The following is a 25021-nucleotide window of genomic DNA, read 5'->3' on the forward strand; positions in this document are numbered from 1 at the left end:
GCCAGGTCAGTTCAGAATAAGACCAAAATTGTCCATGATTTGATCATGGATGAGGGAGCTGACCTGCCATGTATAACTGAGACCTGGTTGGGGGAGGTGAGTGATCCAGTGTGTGACTAGCTTCCTCCACCAGGCTACTCTGTTGTGGAGCAGGCTAGGGGAAGTAGGCAAGGGGTAGTGGAGTGGCTGTGGTCCATAAGAATACCATTTCCCTTACCAGAGGCCCCTGTGAGACAGTTGACTTATATTGAGTGTGTATTTCTGAGGCTGGGACTAGGGATAGATTGGTACTGTTGGTGTACCATTCACCCTGCTGCCCAACTGACTCCCTAACCGAGCTGATGGAGCTGTTCACAGAGTTAGTGTTGGAGTCTCCCAGACTTTTGGTGTTGGGGGACTTCAATATAAACTTTGGGGCTAGCTTGTCTGATGCAGCTTAGAAGTTCATAGTGGCCATGACAACTGTGAGCATATCCCAATTAGTTTTTGAATCAACTCATGTTGCCGGCCACACACTCGATTTGGTCTTTTGTTCAGATCAGGGGGGGTGTTCTGTGGGTGGGGGATCCAGTGATTTCCCTATTATCATGGATGGACCACTACCTGGTTAAGGTTGGTTTCACAGCCACAATCCACCCTTGCAGGAGTGGTGGACCTATTAGGATGGTCCGCCCAAAACGGCTGCTGGATCCTGTAGGATTCCAAAAAGCCTTGGGGTTTTTTAATGCTGGTGCTTTCACTGATTCTGTCGATACCCTGATAGGAACCTGTAATAGGGAACTCACCAAGATTGCTCCTAAGTTCCCCTACCGACCTGCTTCAAAAATGGCCCTTTGATATACAGAGGAGTTGCAGGGGGCTGAAGTGCAGGGTAGGCAACCAGAACAAAAGTAGAGGAGAACTTGGCTCAAATTTGACAGGACACAGCATAGGACCCATTTGAGGGTTTATGCAGTGTGGATTTTGGTCTGCACGCATTGTGTCTGCAGGTTCGTGTTCAGCAGAGCGATCCTGGGTTGTGGGGAGTTTAATTTCCATACCTTCTGTCTCAAATCAGTCCCTAGAAATGTTGTTCTGCTGTAACGCTTTTAATGGGTTCTTTGTGGATAAAATCTCCTGTATTCAGGCCAACTTGAACTCCACTATTTCTGCAAAGTCTGTGAAGGGGGTGTCCAACAATCCCTCTTGCAGTGTTAGATTGGATCAGTTTCAATCTGTGATTCCTGAAGATGTGGACAAGCTGCTTGGGGTGGTGTGACCTACTACTTGTTCTCTGGATCCTTGTCTGACTTGGCGGCTTCTATCTAGCAAGAAGATTGTTGGAGGTGGCCTAGTTAACATCATAAATGCAGAGCTGATGGAGGGTATGGTGCCTCCTTGTGTGAAGGAGGCGATGGTTAGACTGCTTCTTATGAAGCCTTCCCTGGATCCCATAGCGATGGATAGTTATAGGCCAGTGTCCAATCTCCCTTAGTTGGGCAAGGTGATTGAAAGGGTGGTGGCTGCCCAGCCCAGCCAAAAACCCATTCCTCTGACGAGTCCCAGGGAAAAGGTAAGTAAAGTAAGTAACTGTGTGTGTGTGTGTGTGTGTGTGTGTCTGTGTCTGTGTCTGTGTGTCTGTGGTGGTATTCATTCATTCATTCATTCATTCATTCATTCTTGTTAATGGAAAAATTAATAGATTTGCTTTAAAACATTTCTATAGCTTCATTTCAAAGATAACAAACTCAAGATATAATCTCGTTTGCTACTTTTTGAAAAGTATGGTTGACATCCTAACACTGTGCTTACACAAGGATGTTGAACTATCTAGTAGGGGATGTGCACGAAATGGATTTTGCATTTTGTTTTGAGCTCAAAATGAAATTCAAAACAGCCAAAATGTTTCAACAAAGCAGCAGTTGAACCAGCTTTTTTGACAAAAGAACTTGAAATGCTTTGAGTGTTTCAGCCATAGAGAACAATAGGGTGATTCGCAACACCCCACTATTCTCCTTAGGGACACCAAAGTGGGTTGGGTGGTAGGGCATGATTGGTGATACCTACCACCCAACCCACAAAAGCAATGGTCAAGCAGGCAATTTTTAACCATTTTTTAACCTTTCCCCCAAATCACCATATAATCCTATGGGGGTTTGGGAGAAAGGTAAAAAATTGTTAAAAATCACCCACTTGCACATTTTTTGTGGATTGGGTAAAAGGTAGCACCTATCATGCCCTACTACACAACCCACTTTGGTGTCCCTAGGACCCACAGAATGCACACAAGTTTTGCATTGCAATTTGCAATGCATTTAGCAATCCTGCCTTGAAAAACACTGCAGATTAGAAGCACACATTAAAAGGGAATATGTCCCTTTGAACACAAATTTCAAACACAGTCCAAATGAGCAAAAAAGAATCACTGACCCAGTATCCACTGCCAGCCACAGTGCCTGCACTGCAGTAGCATCATTGGCACAAGTTGCTCTCTCACACACATTTATTAGTCCTTACATTCAGCTGTCACAGCAGCACCCTTACTTAGCTGCAAGCATAGCCATAAGCTCAACTAGAGTAACTTCAGCCATATTTTGACTGAGTACACCTTGCAATGCAGACCGCAGAGCAGACTCAAGCAGTGAGTGAAACACAAGTTAGTCTCAAGGCCAGACATGGAGCTCATCACAGCAATCACCAAGAAATATTACACAGAGAGAGAGAGCTGCCGCTGTCCTTTATTTGCCATGACACTATCTCACAAACAAAACAAACCACAACTCAGGCAGTTACCCAAGTTCTGCCTTTGTCAATCTAAGATCTAGCAAAATCTGATAGTTATAGCAACAATAGCACAACATATTATACTCAGTGCTGAGAAAAGAAAACCACAAAATCAAACCTACATTCTTCCTCTCTTGATGTATCCTCTTCAGGAGAGGCATAAGAGCTCTCTCTGCCTTCCAGTCCCCTTGAGTACATTTTGAAATTCCCTCCTTTTGTGTGTTCCATTCCCCCCCCCCTTCCCCCAGCCAATGGGGGCACAGTTCCCATGACAACGTTGTATTTGGATAATAGCAAGCCAACTAAGAAGCAAGGTGATTGCAAGCCAATTGGAAACCAGTGCTAGAAAACCAATCAGCAAGGGGAAAACAAGCCTCCAAAATGGCCTTTGAAACATCAAAACATTTAGATTGAAATAGGGTTGTTTTGTTCTGAGCTCAAAAAAGACCCTTTATTGAGCGGTCATTTTGTTTCAATTTCAAAACACTCAAAATGACCTGTTTTGAATCAAAATGTTTTGACATAGATACGTTCTGCAGATCCCTACTATCTAGTTGTGCTATGTCTGGAACATGCATTCCATACTAGTGTTGTACTGGTACAAATATGTTTGCAGTTGCACAATAAGATATGCAATCTGTGGCATGCCTTATTTGGTTTGCAGGGAAGATTTGTGCAAGAGTGCAATTTCAAGCATCCCCATGATCCCAATAGCAAATCTACGCAATCTGTAGGTTTCAGTGCAGTTCAGTTTTGCTTTATGTGCAAGTGCAGTGTTAAAAAGTTGGCCTATTTTTTAATGTAGAATATTTGGGGGTATGATAGAATATTCCAAAAATACACCAAAAAGAATAATTAATTAAAAGCCTAGATGAATTGTGGAGTATACACCACTACTACACTATATGACAAATGAAAAAATATTACACATATTTTTCTCCTGTTTAGTTGTGAAGCTGATCTAACTTTCCTGGTTAGGAAAATTCTACATTTAAGGAGGTCTGATGAATGTACACCGGTGGTACAATGTTATTTCCTGAAGCAAATGTGTAGTGTGTGGATAACATAATGTGGGTACACATTTCTGGAAACTGGGAATTGGTGAAGACTCCCAGATGTTTTTACAAAATATTTAGAGATACATTCTCTATAATATTTAGAGATACATTGTCCATAGCCCACACTTTATGTCTTTCCTTAGATAAAGAATGGCACGCGCACACACAAAACATGTCTTGGAGCTTAAAGTATGATGCTGTTTATACTTAGCAATTTGCTCTGAAATTTCATGTTCCTTCTACACAAGCTGTTTTAATTATGAATTCCGTAGACTTTATAAATTGGTAAAATATTGCTTATAAAATATATGTGAAATAGTCTTCATAGATATCAAGCATCACACTATGAAATTACATAGGAAGCTCATACTATATACTACATCAGACAATTTGTCCATCTGTGTCAGTATTATCTACACTGACTGACAGTACCTCTCCATGGTTCCAAGCATAAAATATTTTCAGTCCTACCTGGATATGCCAGGGATTGAACTGGGGACTTGTTACATGCAAGGCATGTGCTCTTCAGTGCTCAAATTACAGGGCATCCTGGAACGTCACTCACATTGGGGCCAGGGTTCTTTTGGATCCTGACATTGCTCTCTCTGTATAAAGCAAGTTTTTAAACAGTGAGGCTATTCTGCTTGGATAAAAAGTCCCCTAAGCCAGTGCAGATAGACTCTAAGGTAGTTGGGACATTTTAAAAAGTGCCTGCTGTTTCAGTCGTCTTTGGGGGCAGTTGCTAATATCTCCCAAACTTCTGTTTGGTGTCTTCTTCATCTCACCATAAATCAATGAGGTAAAGAAAACTTCAGACAATAGTTTGGGAGATATTAGCAACTGCCTCTACTAAGGAAGAGTGAAATGATCTAAGTACATGCCAGTCATTTCTGAACATATCCTTCTTCTTTTTTAAGCACCTTGGATCTTCCCTTCCTTTCCCCCTGGCAAATTGACACGTGTTCTCCCCCATTTTTTACATGGGAAATAATGGACCTGATTAGCCTTCTAAAAACAGTAGCAAAGGGATCCATCACAAAAGCTCAGGTGGCAAACCCTCCTGGCCCTTGAAATTCAAGCTGCTGATATAGGAAAGCATTCAGTTGGTGAGACATCGTATAAATGGTTAGGGATAAACTTATTGCCTTCTGACCTGTCAGGCCACTGTAAAATCTCTGTAGAGTTCACCGCTGTAAGATCTCTGCAGAGTTAATGGAAAGGCAGTTGGTCTAAATTACAGGTACAGTTTAGATTTAGTCTAGATTCATTCTTCAGATCCAATGAACATTGGCCGAAACAGAATTCTGAAGTTTTGACTTCTAAATAGCTTTAGTCCTATCTATACAATCCTACTGTTATACAGGGTTATATTTTATGAGAAGGACAGTGCAAAGCCAGATGACTGAGTATAACTTTCTGATGTCTTATAGCAGTTTTGTTGTTGTTGTTGTTTTTACAGCAAAAGACTGAACTTGGTGCTTCAAGGCTTTAAGCTGTGCCATTGCACACTTCTTGTTCAGCACACTCTTTACTAGATGACTGTTCAATGTAGTGGGTAAAGAGTACCTAGTTAATTATTAATAAAATAATATTTTGACATAGTAATCATGTTTTGTATTTCAAATATTTTCATCCACATAATCACATTACTACCCAAAGTAATATTGTTTCAGGAATCATTCTAGAATCAATAAAAACATATTTAAGATAAAGCCATATGTTTGTAGGTTTCAATTTTCACATCTAAACTTGCCCTTTCAATGAGGCAGAATTTTTGCTTTTTAAAAGATTGACAACTGCTGTCAAACATTGATGTTTTTGAGGCTGTTTCTTAAGGGAGCATTTTCCTAACCTTTGAGATGTGAAGTCCTTGAAAAAGCCCTAAAGTGAAGCTTGAGCAAGCTGCCTAGCATTTGGAAAGGGAATTTGATCAGCCTCTAAGCTTGCCCCAAAGAATCATACTCATGGCAGCATCCAAGACTTAAAAGGGAGGGAGGGTTATGTAGATTATTTTCATTAATTTTTTTTTAAAGGATGTGTGCTGGTTTTTAAAATTCAGAGCAATTGTTAATCCTATGTAAAACTAAAATAAAATGTTGGAAGTTATTTCAGCATGCCCTAATAGTAGAGGTTTGTTGTTTTGAGGACAAAGGCCTTAATTTGCAGGAAATGTTAAAAATAGGGGCTATGTTGTACAGTGAAACATGGGCAGTGCTGACCCACAGAGATGCTGCTGCACAAGAGGGCTGTTTGGTATAGCTCACCCTTGCATCATTGCAGGTCACACACTACTTGTATTATTCCCCATGCAAGTACTGCCTACAACTGCGCAAGGCTGTACCGGAACTGCCCTCTTGTGCAGCAGCATCACCATGTGTGATAGAGCCCCACAGCAATGCATTTTACTTTGGAACATGTCTGCCAGGCAGGCTATATATGTGACCATTTGGCACCAGGCTTGATGCCTGACAGGTTGGAAGCAGCATTTGATTATCCCTGGATAACCTTGAGCAACTCACAATCATTTAGCCTAATGTACCCCACAGGGTTGATGAAAAACTAAATGAGGTGGAAATATTTAATCCATGGTGCCTAACTTTGTAGAGTCATTGAGTCAAGCACTGACAACCCTAATGATCTAGCTGTAAGAATAATTCCTATAGCTATAGTAGATGTGGAGATCAGTCCTTTACATAGATAGTGGGCTGATTTGGATGGTCACCTGACTGACCCTTCTAATTTTCTGATGAGTAGTGTTGCCCCCCCCCCATAGTGTGCCAGTGCATATAATCACACTATGGAATTAGCTGCCAGAAGTTGTGAAAGAGTAGCTTAGATGGCTTTGGAAGGGAATTAGACAACTCCATGGGGGCTATCAGTCTATCACTAGTCATGACAGCTACATGCTACCTCCAGGTTCAGAGCCAGCTTGCAACCCAAGATTAGAAGGGCAAGTCAGCCAGTATCATTGGCTTCAGTATCATTGACTTAAATCAGCCCAGACTTGAGAAGAATGGAATAGATACCAGGGATATATTGTTGCCTATAAATAATAGCCCAGACACTTTCAGTTATATCTAATACTTAAAACAAAATTATGGAACAAGCCACACAGTGATCTATCCTAGTCTGCAACCACTGTCCTTTCCCCAACAGTCCTCACTTGGGTGTGGTGGCCATAGTTGGCTACATTCGGAAAAGGTGGTGAAAACATTGCCCCTTTCCTTGTCTGAGGCTCAAACATGGAATAAGTGGTTCTGACCTAGGGATACTCAGCAGGGGCACCAGAAAAAATAATGGAGAGGCACCAAAGAGGCAATGGGGCAAAGTGCATCTCTGGGTGAGCAAGCTGTGCCTCACATGTTAGATTTGTGAAACAGAAACGGGGAAATTACTTGTCTGAGGGATTGCTTGCCCTGCTCCCTCCCCCTGCCCCTGGGAGACATCCTTGGGAACTCAGAGGCATATCCTCAAAGTGTTATTACTGTCTCTTCACTTTCCAGGAGGGCCGTAGGCACACCTAGAGAAGCTCGGTGATGCTAGGTATCATTGCACATTCCAATAAGGGTGGGTTCACATGATTGCTGGGAAGTCAGCTCACACACCTGACAGGCATGTCATCCAAACCTACCAACCGCTGGTTGGCAGTTTGCGGCTGGACTTGTTGACTTCAGCCCAGCTTTCCACCAGCCCTAGATTACAAAGCACAGGTGGAAGTAGGTCTGGCCACCAATTGGAGGTAGGCAGATTCAGACTCTATTTATTTGTTTGTTTATTTATTTAAAATATTTCTATACCATCCAAAACTTACGTACTCATTATGCCTGCAGAGAGCGCTTGTTCACTAGGGACTCTTTTGTTTCCTCACATATCAACTTTGGGGCAATTGTGTGAAGCCACCCTAAATGAATTCTGGAAACTGGCTTCTGTTATCTTCTCCAGAGTTTTGGAGGAGCAGAATGATTTCTACTGAAGCTCAGCTGTGCAGTACTGGGCTGTTCTGCCCATCCATTGAAGATTCGTTTACTGGGTAAAAAAGCAAATGTGCCTAAAACCACATAATCACTGTTCAAAATTATATTCTGAATGTGAATTGTATTCTTCTGGCTTTCAGACTTGTGATTATCCTAGAGATACAGCTTCCTTTTTAAAGACAAACTCTTATTCGTTTGCATTTAAAATAAAAATCTTGATTGTAGCTTGAAGACCATGCCTGTTTGGCTAATAAAAGGTTATTTTCATTAAACTGCCTGGCTCTGCATACATGTCACTAATAATAAACAGATGCAGCTTCTTTTAGCAGTAGGTGCATTGCAGCCAGATAAGTAGTCAAATCCATTCTCACCACAGAAGTAAAGACCCAACATGCTATGGCACCTGAATATTAACACATTAGCACAAAACTATATGAAGGCAACATCACTGGATATGAATCTATTTCAAAGTGTGAGGAACCTTTTGGTAAATCTAATATTGTTCTATTACATTTTGCCTTATTTTATTTTTGATATTTAACCATATTCATCTTGAGAGTTGGGGGAATGGATAACACTATATTTTAGAAACAGAATAAAACAAAACCCATCCACGCAGCCATCTCCCAATCTACTGAAACCAGATTTATGCTTAACATTCACGACAGGCAGCCCATCGATGTGAGGACCTACTGGGGCTACTGTGCAACTTGAAAGGCAGCCCCGATGATGCAGCAACAAGGATGCTGCAGAATGACTTTAAACCACTTCTGGGTACCGGTGCAGCACTTCTTTCCATTGTTTCAAATGAAAAGGAGCACTGCTGCCCAGAAATGCTTTTAAGCATTCTGCAGGTGCATTCTACACCTGTCACTGCACCATTGGAGCTGCCTCAGAAGTTGTGCAGCAGTCCCAGCAGGTGCCCACTATTGATGGACTACTAGGGATGTGCACAAATCAATTTTTCATTTCAACTTTTACCCAAATCGAATCACCTCTGATTTGTTTTGGGTCTGAATCTGCCCCCCCCCAAATCACCCCAGATTTGATTTGTACCTGAATTTTCCAATCTGAATCTGAATCAATTTCGGGCAAAAGGGGGTCCCAGGAGCAAAAGAGTAGGTGGAAATCTGGCTGGTAGCTTCCTTGCACCCATTGGGCACTACCACACACCACAACCCACTCTGGGCCACCCTGGTTCCCACCCCCTAGGGAGTTATAACTAAGGCTGGTGAAATCCCCATTGTTCCCTATGGGGAAAAGCATAAAGACACGTAAACTTCAAAAATCATTTAAAAATCACCCCTTTGCCCAATATCTTTGAAATTTGGGTGGTAGTTTCTACCCATTGGGAATTACCACCCAATCCACTTTGGACACAAAATGGAGGTCTGAATCTCTGAATTTTTTGGTTCTGGATCTGGGGTGATTTGTTTTGTACTTGAATCTGGGCAACTGAGGACAGGAATAATTTGTTTTGTCTACAAATAACCTGAATCAGCCAGATTTTGGTACAAATCATTTTGTACCCAAATTGTTTCACCCATCCTTATGGACTAGGACTGGGAAGACCTAAGTTTGAATCCCAATTCAACCATGAAACTCACTGGGTGACTCTGGGCCAGTCTTGTATCTCTCAGTCTAATCTACCTCACAGGGTTGTTGTGAGGATAAAAATAAGCATGTACACCACCCTGAGCTCTTTGGAGGAAGAGTGGGATATAAATGTAAAAACAAACAAACAATGTCACCATTTTTAAACAAGCAAGCATAGATGAATGAAGTGACATATGAATGATGCATGTGTCACTTTTCCCCCCTTCTGGTAATTGCATCATTTGTTTTCTCCTTGAAGCTAAGGCAATATTGTATTCAGGACTGAGCTGAAACTACTTACCTTTTTTTAACCTATTCTCTACCTTTTTAAAAATGCTCTGCATATATATTGGTGTTGTTTTGATATTGTTCTTCTTGGCAGCATGTGATTTTGTTGATGACATAATGCTGCTAAATCTATAAATAAAATTGCATATATGGTCACAGCCAATCAGTTTAAAAGGCAGGATGGGCAAATAAGGCAAAGGACATCACAATAATGGCAAAAAAGGAAGATGGCACAGAGAAAGAAGCGGAGGGGAACAAGAGGCCACAGAACAGCATAGAAAGAATGTGAATGTTTGATAAGATCAGTAATTTGTTCAGTAGCACCAATTTGCTATCTTAGAAATATTAAAAATACAGACAGAGGTGCATAGGTAATTTTGGAGCCTGCACCTAAAGGCCTTTGGAGCACACACACACCCCACCAGCTGCAAGTTAAGCATCACTCCCCTACACATACACAGCACAACTGAACTCACAAAAATATATGTATATCCATATATAAGTCTTTAAGGCATACCTGTAGCTAATCCCATGTGTGGCAACTCTCACGAGAGTTCACGAGCAGAAGCACTTGATTGGGCAGTGGGGATTCCATATGCAGATAGGGAGGAGGAGCCTATGATGGTTAAGATCAGTTTGAATGCAACATTACTGGTTGGAAGATGTTCTTGATTGTAGAGGAGAGGAATCTCTATAGATAAAAGGATAGTGGGCAGGGGTCTGCGAAGAGAGGGGTTGTGAGGGAGGAAAGAGCCCCTTCAGGAGAAGGAGTCTGCTGTTGTGTGAATTATATGAGGATACAAGATGAACAAGATCTGTTAACTCAGGAAGGGGGAGAGAGAGGAAGGGAGAGAAAAAGAAGGGGGGAAGAAAGAAAGGGGAAGAGCGAGTGTAGGAGAGACAAAGATAGAAAAAGAAGGGAGGGGAATAAAGAATGAAGGAGGGGTGAGGGACGGGCCCGAGCCTGTCAGCAGCTTGAGGGTAATGAGTGGCCATGGCAGTGCCAATTGGCAGCAAGGAAGGGCCCAGTCAACCACTGCTACTGTTTGGGCCACCGAGACCATTGGTGGAGGGAGGGAGGCAGCACGGGATGGGCTCGGGCCTGTCAGCGACCTGAGGGGAACAAGTGGCCATGGCGGTGGAGGCAGTGAGGAAGTGCCTGGTCAACCGCTGCTGTTGCTCCTCCTGTGGAGAGGAGCAGGGCTCAGGTGAGGATGGGGAGATCTCTGGGGATAGGGGGTTGCAGCTTGGCCAATAGGTGCCAGCAACGCTGCAACCATGACTAAGAGGGATGAGGGGGATGGAGTGAAGGGATGGAGGAGTGACCAAGATGGGTGAGGGGGATGGAAGCAACTGGATGGAGGAGGAGGAGCAGGAACGTGGCTCAGGTGAGGGTGGAGAGATTTCTGAGGTGAGGTGGGCTGTGACAGGGGGTGGGGGCAGCAATCAAGTACTAGTACGCTGCTGCTCTGTGCAGGTTAAGCTAGTAAGAATATAAAACAGGTCTATTCAACACACAATTTAACATATTTCCATCCCACATATTTCTTTCCCCACTCCCCCTCTGTCTCTACAGCAGATGTCACACTTGGCCTCCAGGCTCAGGTCACAGTCATGCTTGGCCACCCAGTGCACCACAGGCCAGCAGCGCAGCGCAGCAACCACACCACCTGGGACAGACTAAAAAGGATTGGGGGCCCTCAGGAGGTGTGGAGGCCCTGGACTTCAGCCCAGAAGTCCAGGGCTAAGAGCGCTTCTTAGTGCAGAATACTGAGCACAGACCCAATTGCATTAATGCTAGTTCCATATATATATATATATATATATATATATATATATATATATATATATATATATAAATTCCCTGTGAGTGAATGCAATTTGAAGCTGAAAGGAGAACATTCGAATCCTGAAATATGATGAACTCAAAGTGACATCTAGATGACATCTTTGGAGGCCATTAGTAGTAGCTTTTTATCATATTTTGGGGGGTTTTATGTTAAGGATTTTGCAATTTGAAGCTCAGAAATCAAGTATGGTCATTTATAAGTAAACTTATGAGAAAAATAAGTTTTATTCCAAGATGACCAAGTGTGATACAACTTTCAATAATGAATTCCAAAGGAAACAGTTGAGAAGGAAAGAGACGATATGGCAATGAGAGACCCTGACACTCTTTAAAATATTAGAAGTCTATTTTTAAAGAGATGGAAAACCCAGAAGCAGAAAGGAAATACAAAAAACAAGTCCAAACAGTATATTGTGAAGAAGAAAGTAATCTAATCATCATGGAAGAAGCTGGAATGAACAGACAGCAAGAAGCAGAGAAGAGATAATACATTTATGCAAAGCAAAATGATGGGGGGGGGGGAGGTTGGGACAGGGAACAAACCACATAGCTTAAATTTCAGCATGACAACCAACTATAGCCGTGTGTGAGAAATTAAATCATGGAAGGGTGGGAGAGGAAAAAGCAATAATAGCAGCATAGGGAAACATTGTTTAAATTCATGAAGTCCAGATTATCAATAAGGTGAAGATAAGGAAGCAATCAATACCAACAGCCTAAAAGAAGTTACTGCCACATTTTTTACCCCCATTCCAACCCAGAGATTTACAGAACATGAAAGAGTATTAATGTGGTGACCTTCTGATTATCAGCCAATGAATATATTTGAATACATATGATGAATATATATGGGAAATGATCCTAGGGACTTCATAAAGAAACAATAAAATTGTCTGAAATATGGGATAAACTGTATGTCAGACTGAAGAAGTGTTTGAGAAGAAAGTTTGAGGCGTGAAGCAGAAAGATATAGGAAAAGCCTCAACCAGCTGTTAGGGTCAAATTTGCTTGTCTGTGGCAGAAAGTGACAATATCTGATTGAATAATCAGATTCATTCAACATAATGGGTATTATTATAGGAAACAGCTTGATTCCTATTACATTCCTGGCAAAGGATTAGTTTGTTTGGAAACGTTCATAAGGAGCTTGTTTTGAAGCAGTGAAGCATAGAGGTAAATTCCAAAGAGAGAAGTAGACTATTGGTCTAGCTAGGTGGACAAAATTGAAAACTCTGACATCATTAATTCTGTACAGCAGATTTAAAAAATAAGATAGTGAAAACACAATATTCAGTATTTAGCTTGCTCACCGAATTTCAAACCAGGCTTGACCTGGGAGAAAAAAATAGTAGTATGTATCATAAAATCTGCCACAGACAATGGTGTGAGGAGTATTGGGGAATTTGTGACATTGTACTGAAGTTTTGATGTTGTGCAAAACATTCCCAAGAGGATCAGAGCCTCTAGGAACATAGGAAACTGCCATATACTGAATCAGACCATTGGTCCATCTAGCACAGACTGGCAGCAGCTTCTCCAAGGTTAAGACAGGAGTCTTAAGACAGGAGTTACTATTGGAGGCCTCCAAGTAGAATTTAAAATTGATTCAGGGATGGATGTAACAGTGAGTCCCCTCTCAATATATAGGAACATACAAACACCGACACTTCAGGAACCTCACAAGATATTGAAAGAGCCAGGACAGCCTCTGCTAGAAGTGAAGGTCAAGACACTATATGGTTGTGACACTATATCCCAAGAGATATACGTAGTGGATGGTCTCCACATGCCTCTCCTGGGCTGCCCAGCAATCAAGGTTCTAGGCCTGCTGAAGAGGGTAGAAAGTATTACAACTAGCAAGCATGCATTGTAGCCTTTTTTAAGCAGTGTCCACCCTGATTTACACTTGAATGGAAGACTACATGTGAGCACTGTAAGATATTCCCCTAAGGGGATGGGGCCAATCTGAGAAGAGCACCTGCATGCTAGCATGCATAAGGTTCCCTCCATGGCATCTCCAGATAGGGCCAAAAGAGACTCCTGCCTGCAACTTTGGAGAAGCCGCTGCCAGTCTGATTAGACAATACTGAGCTAGATGGACCAATGGTCTGTCTTGGTACAAGGCAGCTTCCTATGTTACTATGGTTCTAGGTTCCTATGAACTTAAAGACAATGCAAAGCCCTTTACCCTAGAAACACCATGCAGAGTTTCTCTGCACTTATTACTCAGAGCAAAGGAGGAACTGGAATGCATGCAAGAGATGCTTGTCAATTCAAGAGTAGACATCCCAGCTAACTGTTGTGCAGGCACTGTGGTGGTACCAAAACCAAATGGACCAAAAGTATGGATTTGTGTTGATCTTGCTAAACTACACGAAAGCGTATGTTGCGAACAACATGTGCTCATGGAACATACCTTAGGACAACTTGGCAGTGCAATTTTTTTCTCCAAACTGGATGCCCAGTCAGTATTTTGGCAGATCCCATTGGCTCCCGGATCTGCTTTATTAACTAAACTAGCCAACCCTGCACAGAGCATCTGTGCGGCGCTTTGCAGCCGTCTGTTTTCCCCTCCCTCTTTCTCCCGGTCTCTCCTCTCTTCCCCTTCCCTCTGGTCCACGCTCTCCAACCCTCCTCCCCTCCCGTTCCTCACCACACACAGAGCCGCAGCGGGCAGCCAAGAAAGGCCCCGCTGCCGCAGTTTTTTCTCCCTCCCATCCACCTGCCACCATGGCTTTTCTCTCTCCCCCCCCCACCCACTGTTTGCCACCGCCTTTCTCTCCCTCCACCCACCCACCCACCCACCGCCCCCTTTCTCTCTCCCCACCAGCTGCCGCCTTTCTCTCCCCCGTCCGCTGCCCGCTGCCATCTTTCTCTCCCCCGCCCTCTGCCCACCACTACCTTTCTCTCCCCCTGCCCGCTGCCCACCACTGCCTTTTTCTCCCCCACCCGCTGCCCACCACCGCCTTTCTCTCCCCCCACCTGCTGCCCACAACTGCCTTTCTCTCCCCCCGCCCGCTGCCTGCTGCCATCTTTCTCTCCCCCACCCTCTGCCCACCGCCACTTTTCTCTCCCCTGTCCACTGCCTGCCGCCACCTTTCCCCCCACTGCCCGCTGCCGCCTTTCTCTCTCCCTGCCCACTGCCTGCCACTGCCTTTCTCTCCCCCGCCCACTGCCTGCCACCGCCTTTCTCTCCCCCCACCCACTGCCCGCCGCCTTTCTTTCCCTCCACCTGCTGCCTACCGCCACCTTTCTCTCCTCCTGCCTCTGGCGCCAGGCCAGGGCCAGTCCATCCCGCTGCCTCCCACCTCCCAGCCAAGGCTGCAGCCGAGACGGCCCCTCCTCACAACACTGGCACCCAGCCAATCAGGTGCCTCCACTGGCCAAATGGAGCTCAGCCAATCAGGTGCCTCCCTTGCAGGCACGCATTGCCTTGCCACATACCCACGCTGGCTGGCTAAGAGAATTAATTATAAAGATTTATCACACTATTTGGATGTTTTTGCTTTAATTGATTGCTATTTGGCATTTCTTCAGCTCTGAGCACTTACAGAAACAGATGTCCCAACTCTTGGAAAACCATGAAGGGGTCCTGTGCCAGATGGATGATATACTCATTTTTGGATCCACACAAACACAGCATAATCAATGGTTCTGTGGTGTCCTGAACTGGCTGGACACCTGCAGCATCACTCTTAATGATAAATGTGAGTTTTCAAAAACAGAAATCAAGTTCATGGGCCAGATTATTAATAGTACAGGGGCCCAGCCAGATCTAGGAAAAGTCCATGCAATTGCCCCAGTCTCGGAACCTCAAAACATCTTCTTCTGCAGGTTTTGGGGCATGGTCGCTACCCTGGGGAAATTTCTCCCTCACTTGACAGAGAAATCAAAACCACTGCAAGACCTCTTAAACCCACAGCAATCATGGAGCGATATGCTTAAATAGAAAAAGAGGCCCTGGCCATTACGTAGGCTTGTGAGCCGTTTAATGACTACCTGTTAGGATTAACATTTCACATAGAAACTGACCACAAACCCCTTCTTACATTGTTGGAGTGCAGCATCCTGGATGAGGTACCACTGAGGATCCAACGCTTCCACATCCTATGGTTCACTTAACCTCAGCAGGCGATTTGTCTAGGTGATTGCTGCCAGGGTAAAGAGTTCCCCTCTCTCCGCCCAGCCCAGCAAATGTAATATGTAACATGTTCGTGATGATAAGCATGTTTGTTTAATTTTAACCACATTATTGTTAAATGAAGTATTTAATATTTTACTTATTTTTTTCAAAAATTAAAATCTGATTAAAATTTAAAACACACACTATTTAAAATAAAACACCTGTTTTTCTGTTTTTGTTTTTAAAAGAACTAGAGAAAGCTAGAAAATAGAGTTTTTCTATTTTCTCTTCTACAGTATTTATCATGGCAAGAGCAGCTGGCCCTATCCAACCATAACACAGTATTCTTTCAATAGCTGGTGCTGGTGTTACCTTGTGTTTCTTTTTAGATTGTGAGCCCTTTGGTGACAGGGGGACATCTTATTATTTATTTTGCTTTGAAAATCTGTTGAAAAGCCGTATATGCATGTTTGCAATCATAGAGAACAGCAAGAGAACAGCAAGAGAACAGCAAGAGACCATGCATGCACCACTGCGCCAGCATGCAAAAAGGCTGGCTTGGCAGCTAGCTGGCTGCTCTACCTCAAGCCAAGAGGTGAAGTAGTTGGCCTGGCTGGGGAGAACAGGCTGGGGGAGGAGGTCAGTGTGTGTGATAAACCTAACCAGGCAAGGAATTTCCGGTTAAGAAGCAGGGGCCTTGAGAACTCTGCACTTAGAGAGCAGACTGAGCAGACATACAGCTCACCTGGTCATCAGCTTCACAGTGGTGAGCTGTATTCTCAAATTATCCCATTTTTATCAATAAACATTTGCAATTTTTATGCAGTGGACACTTTTTTGAGAATTTTTGGTGAAAAGTGATCTCTACTTCCACTTCTTTGGTGATGGATATCCACTTTTTTCATCATCTTGACCTGGTAACCCTACAGAGAAATGACAACGTTCATGGCGCCATATTAGCCTATTGTAGAAAAAGCAACATAGAACCTTGTGGCAGCTTAAAGATGAATAGATTTATTTTAGTCTTGCATGGACTAGAGGCCACTTCATCAGATTTATAAAGGTAAAGATGTATTTGATGCTCTTGTGTTCAAACGTTTATGCCACAATAAATCTTTCAGTCTTTAAGGTGCCATAAGAACCTTTGTTTTCACTGACCCATCCCTATTTGCAGTGCACAGACGTACTGTTTGCCTTCATCTCCATACCACTCAGTATTTTCCATCTTTTAGATTATGAGTCTCTTTGGGATAAGACAAGCTATAACTTGCACAAATCACAATTAAAAACCCACACCATGGTTTCAGACATACAACCGTCAAACAATGGTTTCCAGCTGCTTGTCTGCTTTTTGTTCCTCATCTGCTCAGGGCTCAGTTTCATTAATTCATCTAATCCATGAGCCAGCCCACAAATTTTGGCCGCTGTAGTGATTTTGGCAACAGTTACCCCCCTAGAGTTGGAAAATTGGGTGATATCATTGTTGCACTTTCAGCTTTCTCTGTGATATCACTCCTTCCTTACCCCCATATGATCAGGGTAAAATTGCAGTAATTTTTGTATATCCCCATCTCTAGGGGTATAGACCATGTCAATAATTACAACGAGCATTTCAACCCCAAGATGGTACCGGCCATCCCCGATGGCTCATGTACTGATCAGCTTACTCCTGTTTCTGTGGTGCAGCAGCCTCTGGAGGAAAAGCAATGACCATAAGTGTGATTTGTCAATGGTCTGTAAATTCAGACATAATGCAAAATAAGAGTTGGCATAAACTGTGGGTTGCAAACTAGCTGTGATTTCAGATCCTGGATTTTTGGCCCCCCAAAAGCCATTGTTTGTTGTCAGGCTTGGGTTCAGACATAAATATGGTTTAGCAATGATTTCATGTTGGGTCTGAACACAGACAATGTTATGAAAGGGCTATTATATGAAGTCTGCAATTAACAGAATGAAGATATGTTTTTAAATACATGGCTTGCCCTTCTGAAGCCAATATATTATGAACATGAAATGTATTCTTGAAGAAAAATTCCCTTATAAAAGGTTCACGCTGACCCTGACCTGGAGCCTAGAGTCTGTATTAGACTGGATGAGGGAAAAGAAACTCAGGCTGAATTCAGATGAGACAAAAGTGATGATGGTTGGCGTTTGGTGATTTTCCATGTTCTTGACACATATAACACTCTCCTGAAGGAACAGGTTTGCAACCAGAGGGTGTGCCTGGATACAGCCAACATTGCTGCGGTACTTTAAAATGGCAGCTGTGTCCCAGAGTGCCTTTAATCAGCTTCACCTGATTTGCCAGCTGTGACCCTTCCAGATATACAGTTTGTACAGATTATGAGAAATAGTCTCTATATTGGAAACTGCCACTAGAAACTGTTGAGAAGCTACAGCTAGTGAAAATGCTGCAGCTTGACTCCTAGTAAGAGTAAGTAGGTGTGAGCATGTGGTGCTCAGGGGTGGCCCTTCCATGAAGAGAGGTGAGGTAAAGCATTTGCCTCAGGAAGCAGATTATTAGAGTGCCAGCGAGGCAACAAGATGTCTTCCTGCTCCTGCTTTCTGTAAAAAAGGGAAAAGATGATGCATGTAGTGTGCAGCATTTGGCACCCTGCCTCATGTTCAAGAAGTCTTCTTGACCCACCACTGGTGGTACCAATTCTCATTGATGCCAACAAAGCTAGAAGACATTAGCACTGGTGCTGCTGTATCCACTGAAGAAGTAGCACTGCTGTCTCCAGGGGCAGAGCTGTAATAGGGTGGATGGGTTCAACGAACTGGGGATCCAGCCACTACCGCCGCCACCGCCACTAGGGGTGTACAAACAGGTTTGACGTTGAACCAGTTTGACGTTGAACTGTTTCAGTTTGACAGTTTGGGGTCGAACTGAACCACTCTGTTTGGTCCAACCCGGATCAAACATCCCTGATGGTTCGCGGACCATTTTAGTTTGTTTTTTTTAAAAAAAGTTTTGTAACCTTTACTCCCCTCGGGGGAGTTCCTGGAGGCAGTAGGGCGGTTTCTCCTCCCCCGCCTGCCGGCCTTCCTCATGTCCCCCTCGGCCTGTTCGGCCACTCTTCGGCCAGTTTTCGGCCTTCACCCGGCAGCCCGGCAGCCATTATGGAGCCCACGCACCTGCTCACTTGGCCTCTGTGTGGCCTGGGCCATGCAGAGGCCAAGTGCGCAGGCGCGTGGGCTCCATAATGGCCACCGTGCTGCCGGGTAAAGGGTGAAAACTGGCCGAAGAGCGGCTGAACAGGCCGAGGGGGACATGAGGAAGTCCGGCAGGTGGGGGAGGGGAAACCTCCATGGACCCCCCCCCCACCTCCAGGAACACCCCTGAGGGGAGTAAAGGTTAAAAACAAACAAAACTAAAATGGTCCGTGAACTCCCCCCCAACCCGAACGGGGGGGCGGGAGTTGGTTCAAGGGGGTGATTTGGCCTTGAACCAAACTGGGCCAGCTGGTTCCGTGCACATCCCTACATTCATAGTACACCCCATTCATTCCTCCCATAGACCAAGGCTTCTGCCGCTACTCCCACCATGAACACGTGTCCATGAACACAGGCAGACTCCCCACTCTGTGCCCCCTGTGGTGGTGCATATGTATACCCCTCATTTCTTCTCTAGATCAGGGCTCCTGTCCTTGCTGCAACCAGTCACCTGCCACTGCCAGCTGCTTCTTCAGCTGCTTGCCCAGGCCTGCTGATCTTCCTTCCTTCAGCTGGGCTTCCTGCTAATGGAATGAGGGTGTGCATGCACTCCCAATGGGCTGTGTGTTCACCCTCCATCCATTGGCTGGGAGCACGGCCAATGGAACGAGGATGGGTGGAGCTTGGTGAGCAGCCAAAGGAGGTGGCTGGCAGTGGCAGGTGACTGGTTGCAGCAAGGACAGGAGCCCTGATCTAGAGAAGAAATGAGGGGTATACATATGCACCACCACAGGGGGCACAGAGTGGGGAGTCTGCCTGTGTTCATGGACACGGACCTACTCTCCCCTCGCTATGCCCACAGCTGTCCCAACCAATAACTATGAAAACTGTGTCCCAATGGGAGAAACCTCAAGGATGCCGCTTCTGCAACTTCTGCTCAGGACAGCAGCACTGCTTCCATGGACACATCAGTAGTGACACTAATAGCTTTCAGCCCTGTTAGCATTGCACATCATGTCAGCCAATAAATACAAATCAATTTGAATCCTATAAAGAACGGGCATTACTTGTTTCCCTATAAAAATAGGAGGTGCTATTTGGGCATTGAATAAATAAATATTTTAATTAAGATCATTAATTTTGAGTCTCCTGAGTTTATGTCAAATATACATAGCTTACTAGAAATAAATGAACAGCTGTGCATTTAATTGATATTATTACAAAAAGTGGCTATGTGGATAAAGTCTTCTATTTAGTCCAAACTGTTGGATATGGAGTTCCAGTGCATTGACCTTTTGTACCACCTATCCTAATGACCACGAGGGGCAATGGGAGCATGGGTAGCTAGTGAGGGTTCCCTTACCTATCCCTGCTTGCTTCTGCTCTATGTCCCCTGCTTTGACTGCTCAGGTACTTCCTATAGTGAGTCAGTCGTCTTCCTTTCCTCCTAGAGAGAAGATGGAAACATCTGTCTCTCTCCCCCTACCTATTCATAATGTAGCTGATAGATAGGATAGGTCTTTCCTATCTCAAATGTTCTTCACCAATAAATTAGTTAAGTAGTTTAGACCAGGGTTTCTTATCCTTGGGCCCCAAGATGTTTTTGGACTACAACTCCCATTATCCTCAGCCACAAATGCCATGTCTGGGGATGATGGGAGTTGTAGTGCAACAACATCTGGGGACCCAAGGTTAAGAAACCCTGGTTTAGACTACAGTGATCTCCATGCGTGTTACTTAAACAGCTGCAACAACTAAACTCTGCACTCTGTAGCTGGTAGCTTCCTTGGTGCTTTGCTAAATATGTGTTACATTTTTAGCAAAATCACAACTGCAAATTCCAACAGTCTGGAAAGCTAAGGCCTTTTGTGCTTGAGCCTCCTTCACAGGTTATGGCCAATTTTTGTCATAACCAATTCATTGTGAAAATGCCTTTACATTCCATATTTCCAGAAGTCCTTTTGTACCTTTGAAAAACACAGTTGAGGAAAACCACATATAAAATATTTATTCCTAGATTACTTTCAGTGAGACTTTGTCATGAGCTAGTCACAACTAACTTCAGCTGGATTAATGCCAGTGCCTATTAATACTTTTCAGCAATTTAACTCAGCTAATGGCACAGTAGGAAAGTACTAGTGAGCAAGAGGCTGCCGTTTTGAATCCCTGCAGGTATGTTTCCCAGACTATGGTATGGGAAACACCTATATTGGGCAGCAGCAATATAGGAAGATTCTGAGAGATGCTGAAATCTCATACTGCACGGGAAGAGGCAATGGTAATCCCCTCCTGTATTCTCCCAAAGACAACCACAGGGCTCTGTGGTCACCAGGAGTTAACTCAACAGCGATCTGACGGCACAACTTTACCTTTAATATAAACTAGGATTTAGAGACTGTCAAAGAATTGTGTCTGGGGCTTCAGTCCTATGAAACATAACTGAATGTACCATTGAACATAATCAAACTTACTTTTGAGTAAACATAAATAGGCTGGTAGAAATTAAATAATATGTTTTCTTTCCTTTCCCCTTTCCCTCCTCCTCTTCCTCCTCCTTCTCCTTTGGGTTCCTTTTCGAGAAATCATAATACGGCTTTGCTCATGTTACTTTCTGTCATAGCAATAAATCAAGCAAATATCTGCCATACCTAGCAATACCTTATTTTCTTTTACATTTTGAACTGCAGTTGATGATATGTCCTAATAATAAACCTACTTTTATTTATTATACTAATATGACTCTGGATCTGAATCTGCTATTTCTACTTATACTCTTCAATGCTCTGTTGCTTACTGATGAACTGATATTTTATTTTATATGAGAAAATGAGGCAGCTCCAAATGCCTAGGGAGCAAAAACAAGAACACCCCCAACTATTAATTACATATTAACTAACTGCCTATTTGGCAGTCAGTGATTTACCAGGGAAAAATCTAAGAATGCAAAGTTGTGAGGCTAATAAAATCCTACTTGGCCCTGCACTTCCTATATCCCACTTCAGGGAGAGTAAAAGTGAGCTCCCATAGAGATCTTGGAAGCCAGAATGCAACCTCAGTGCCAGGCAGAGATTTTGCACTTTATCTACAATCTGTTAGGCCCCTGAGGGGAAGGGGAAACATTTCATTCCCTGCTGTGGATTTTTTTTTAAAAAAAGAATTTTATTTGAAAAAAGAATGCTGTAAAAGAGAGGTAAGTTTTTGCCTTTCCTTTCACCCCACCTCCTTTAAAGTGAGGTGTATCACCTTGTAGACAGAGGAGAAGAGAGGTTTCTACCTCAAAGCTAAAGATCCACCAAACTATCTAGCAGTGAAATTGCCAGGTTTCCTAGGTGTCCTATTTGATACTTCTTCAGATCACTTATTAGACGTAAATGGTATGCCATGTTCCACTAATCTCTTAAGCAGCAGGATACAAGCCTTGTCCAATCTCAGTCTTCCCAACTCACACTGAGATTTGAGATTGTGTAAGAACTATTAGGGATCTAGGATTCTGCCTTTTGAACACAGTGCCAGGCAGTAGGTCCCTTAGATTCCTTAATGTTTTCAGTACTCTGTCCCCTTTCAAATCCACCAGTGGGAACTGGCCTGAGAATGCTGAGCACTTGCCTGCATTTAGGAGGAGGTGCCGTACCAGTAGCATAGGGAGACCAGTGACGGCCCTGGTTTAGCCCACTGCCAGTGCTCCCCTAGCCACACCCCCTGCATCTGACATTAGACATCAGCGCCTTGATTGCAAAACAATCAGAGCATTGTTTTGCTCACAAATGGGGCCACGCCAGTGCCATGTTTATGGCGAAGCTAGGAGCAGCTCTCCCATGCCTCCTGTATCTGACGTCAGATGCAGAGGGTGCGACTGGGGTCCGAGGCGCAGCCCCTGAGCATGGCAGCCTGAGTTCTTTGAACCCATTCATGTTATGGTGGCTCCACATGGGAGGAAAGGTCTTGTGGTAGCAAGCATGAATTCTCCCCTTTGCTAAAAGGGTCCACCCTGGCTTGCATTTGAATGGGAGACTACATGTGAGCACTGTAAGATATTCCCCTTAGGGGATGGGGTCACTCTGGGCAGAGCACCTGCATGCAAACAGCACCACTAGCTTTTCTGTTATACTACTTCTAAACAGAATTAAAGAGTGAAGGAACCCTGAGAGGCAGCCATGCCTCCTAAGAACTTGCTGAGCTGCTACAAACACAACACAGGACTGACTGTGTTGTTCAACTGACTGATGAACTTGAGCATGAGAGCTTGCTGATGCTACCTGCCAGCCAGGGATGAGGGCATTGCCTCCCCCAGGAGATCCAGAGGAGGGCTTGAGCCCCACTGCCCCAACCTGGCAGTCCAACGGGGGCATTGCCCCCTTTGGGAAATTCCAGAGGGGACTTGAGCCCCACTGTCCCCATGAAGTTTACACCCCTGCCACAGAGCACCCGCTAACCATGTGTCTCAGTTAGGGTTGCCTTCTCTCCACTAATCCTGGAGTAGAAAATCTGACTTGTCTTCAGCACAGCTTGATGGAAAAGGGTTGCCACCTCCTTTGAATCTTAAGCCACAGTGAAAGGCTAGAAGGTTGCTGGCTAATTCTTGTGATCCAGGAGTGAAGAGCCTGCCCTCTCCTGCTTCCCAGCAGGGATGGTGAAAGGGCAATGGGCAATGGTCTAACAAGCATGTTGACGCTCTGACACAGTTCCACAATGACAGGAGGGAATTCCATCAGTATTCTGACTCTCAGGAGTCCCTCTACATTGAACAACTCACTCCGATACTGCCCAACAGAGAGCATATTAGGTCCAATGTGCCTGTTGGACCCAACATGATGCACAGCCCTAGTGTATGTTACTCATCAATTGTGATGTTACAGATATCATACAATATAGCTCTGTGAAAACGATATCTTGTTCTAGTGCCATAGTGCTAATCATGCTGGTCAGAGCTGATTTTGGCTTTATACAAAAATGAAATTTTAAAAGAAAACCCTACAAAGCAAGTTGAGCAGAGATGGTTGTAGAACAGTACAAATTATTGGGCATACTGCAAGCAATGATACCTGTATAATACCACCTCTAAATAACTTAATAGTAATCATCTATACACAGTCACAGTATAAACATCTCTTTCCATCTTTATGCATGGAACATCTCTATAGCCCATGCTACTAAAAGCTAGTTTTATATCAGTTTTATGTCCTATGAGGTGATTAGAGAGTGCTAGAGGCAACACAGTAAACACAGTCCTAGAAACCCATATTCTAAAATTTAGAACAATGCACAATGCCTTTCCTGCCAGGCAACCTCTTTAACAAAATTCATGACTGCATAAACTGGCTAGAATATATCTAAATTCCAATAGAAGAGTAGCATACACTTTCTTATGCAGCCACAAGCACTGTCAAACAAGCTACTCATAACAACTAGGGGGTACTTCTGAGAGAAGTTTCAACATACTACAAGGAACAGCTGACATTAAAAAATAGTGAAACCATGGTATGGGCACATAATTCATTGTGTACACTCTTTAGATTGCTGCTGTATGATACAAAAAAACCCTCTGCAAATCTCTGCATGCAAACCATTCTCAAGGCAAAAATCTTTCACAAACCACTATCCAGCTTTATTTGACTCAGCAGTGCCAGGCCACTCAAGAGCTTCCACCCAAAGCTCCACATCACAATACAGTATGCCCCAAACCAAGGGATTTGTATTCTGTATAATTAATCCTTTTGGATCTCTCAGTGGCTTACAATACCATTGACCATGGTTTCCTTCTGGGTCACCTGAGGGAGATGAGATTGGGTGGCACTGTTTTACATTCCTACCTCTCTGGTAGATTCCAGATGGTGTCACTTGGAGACTGTTGTTCTGCAAAGTGAGAATTAAAGTATGGAGTTCCACAAGGCCCCATAATTTCTGCAATGCTCTTTAACCTCTACATGAAATTGCTGGGAGAGATCATCAGGAGGTTTGGTGCAGGGTGTTATCAATATGCTGATGACACCCAGATCTATATTTCTATATAAACCTCATCAGGAAATGGCATAACTTTTCCTAAATGCCTGCCTGAAAGTAATGGGCTGGATCTGGATGAGGGATAACAATCGGAAGTTGAATACAAATAAGATGGAGGTACTGACTGTAGGGGGCCAGAACCCAAGAGATGGTTTAGATCTGCCTGTTCTAGATGGACTGTACCGACTGCCAATATGTTACCAAGCAAAATATG

The 25021-nt window shown here is 43.8% G+C and overlaps 1 protein-coding gene across 2 annotated transcripts in view; it reads right to left on the minus strand.

The window, feature by feature from the left end:
• Positions 1-25021, minus strand: part of SLC6A1 (solute carrier family 6 member 1) — a 174685-nt gene that overhangs the window by 112135 nt on the left and 37529 nt on the right. The gene's annotated exons all lie outside the window — the stretch shown is intronic.

This window comes from Hemicordylus capensis, chromosome 2 (assembly GCF_027244095.1).
Source record: "Hemicordylus capensis ecotype Gifberg chromosome 2, rHemCap1.1.pri, whole genome shotgun sequence".
Classification (NCBI taxonomy): domain Eukaryota; kingdom Metazoa; phylum Chordata; class Lepidosauria; order Squamata; family Cordylidae; genus Hemicordylus; species Hemicordylus capensis.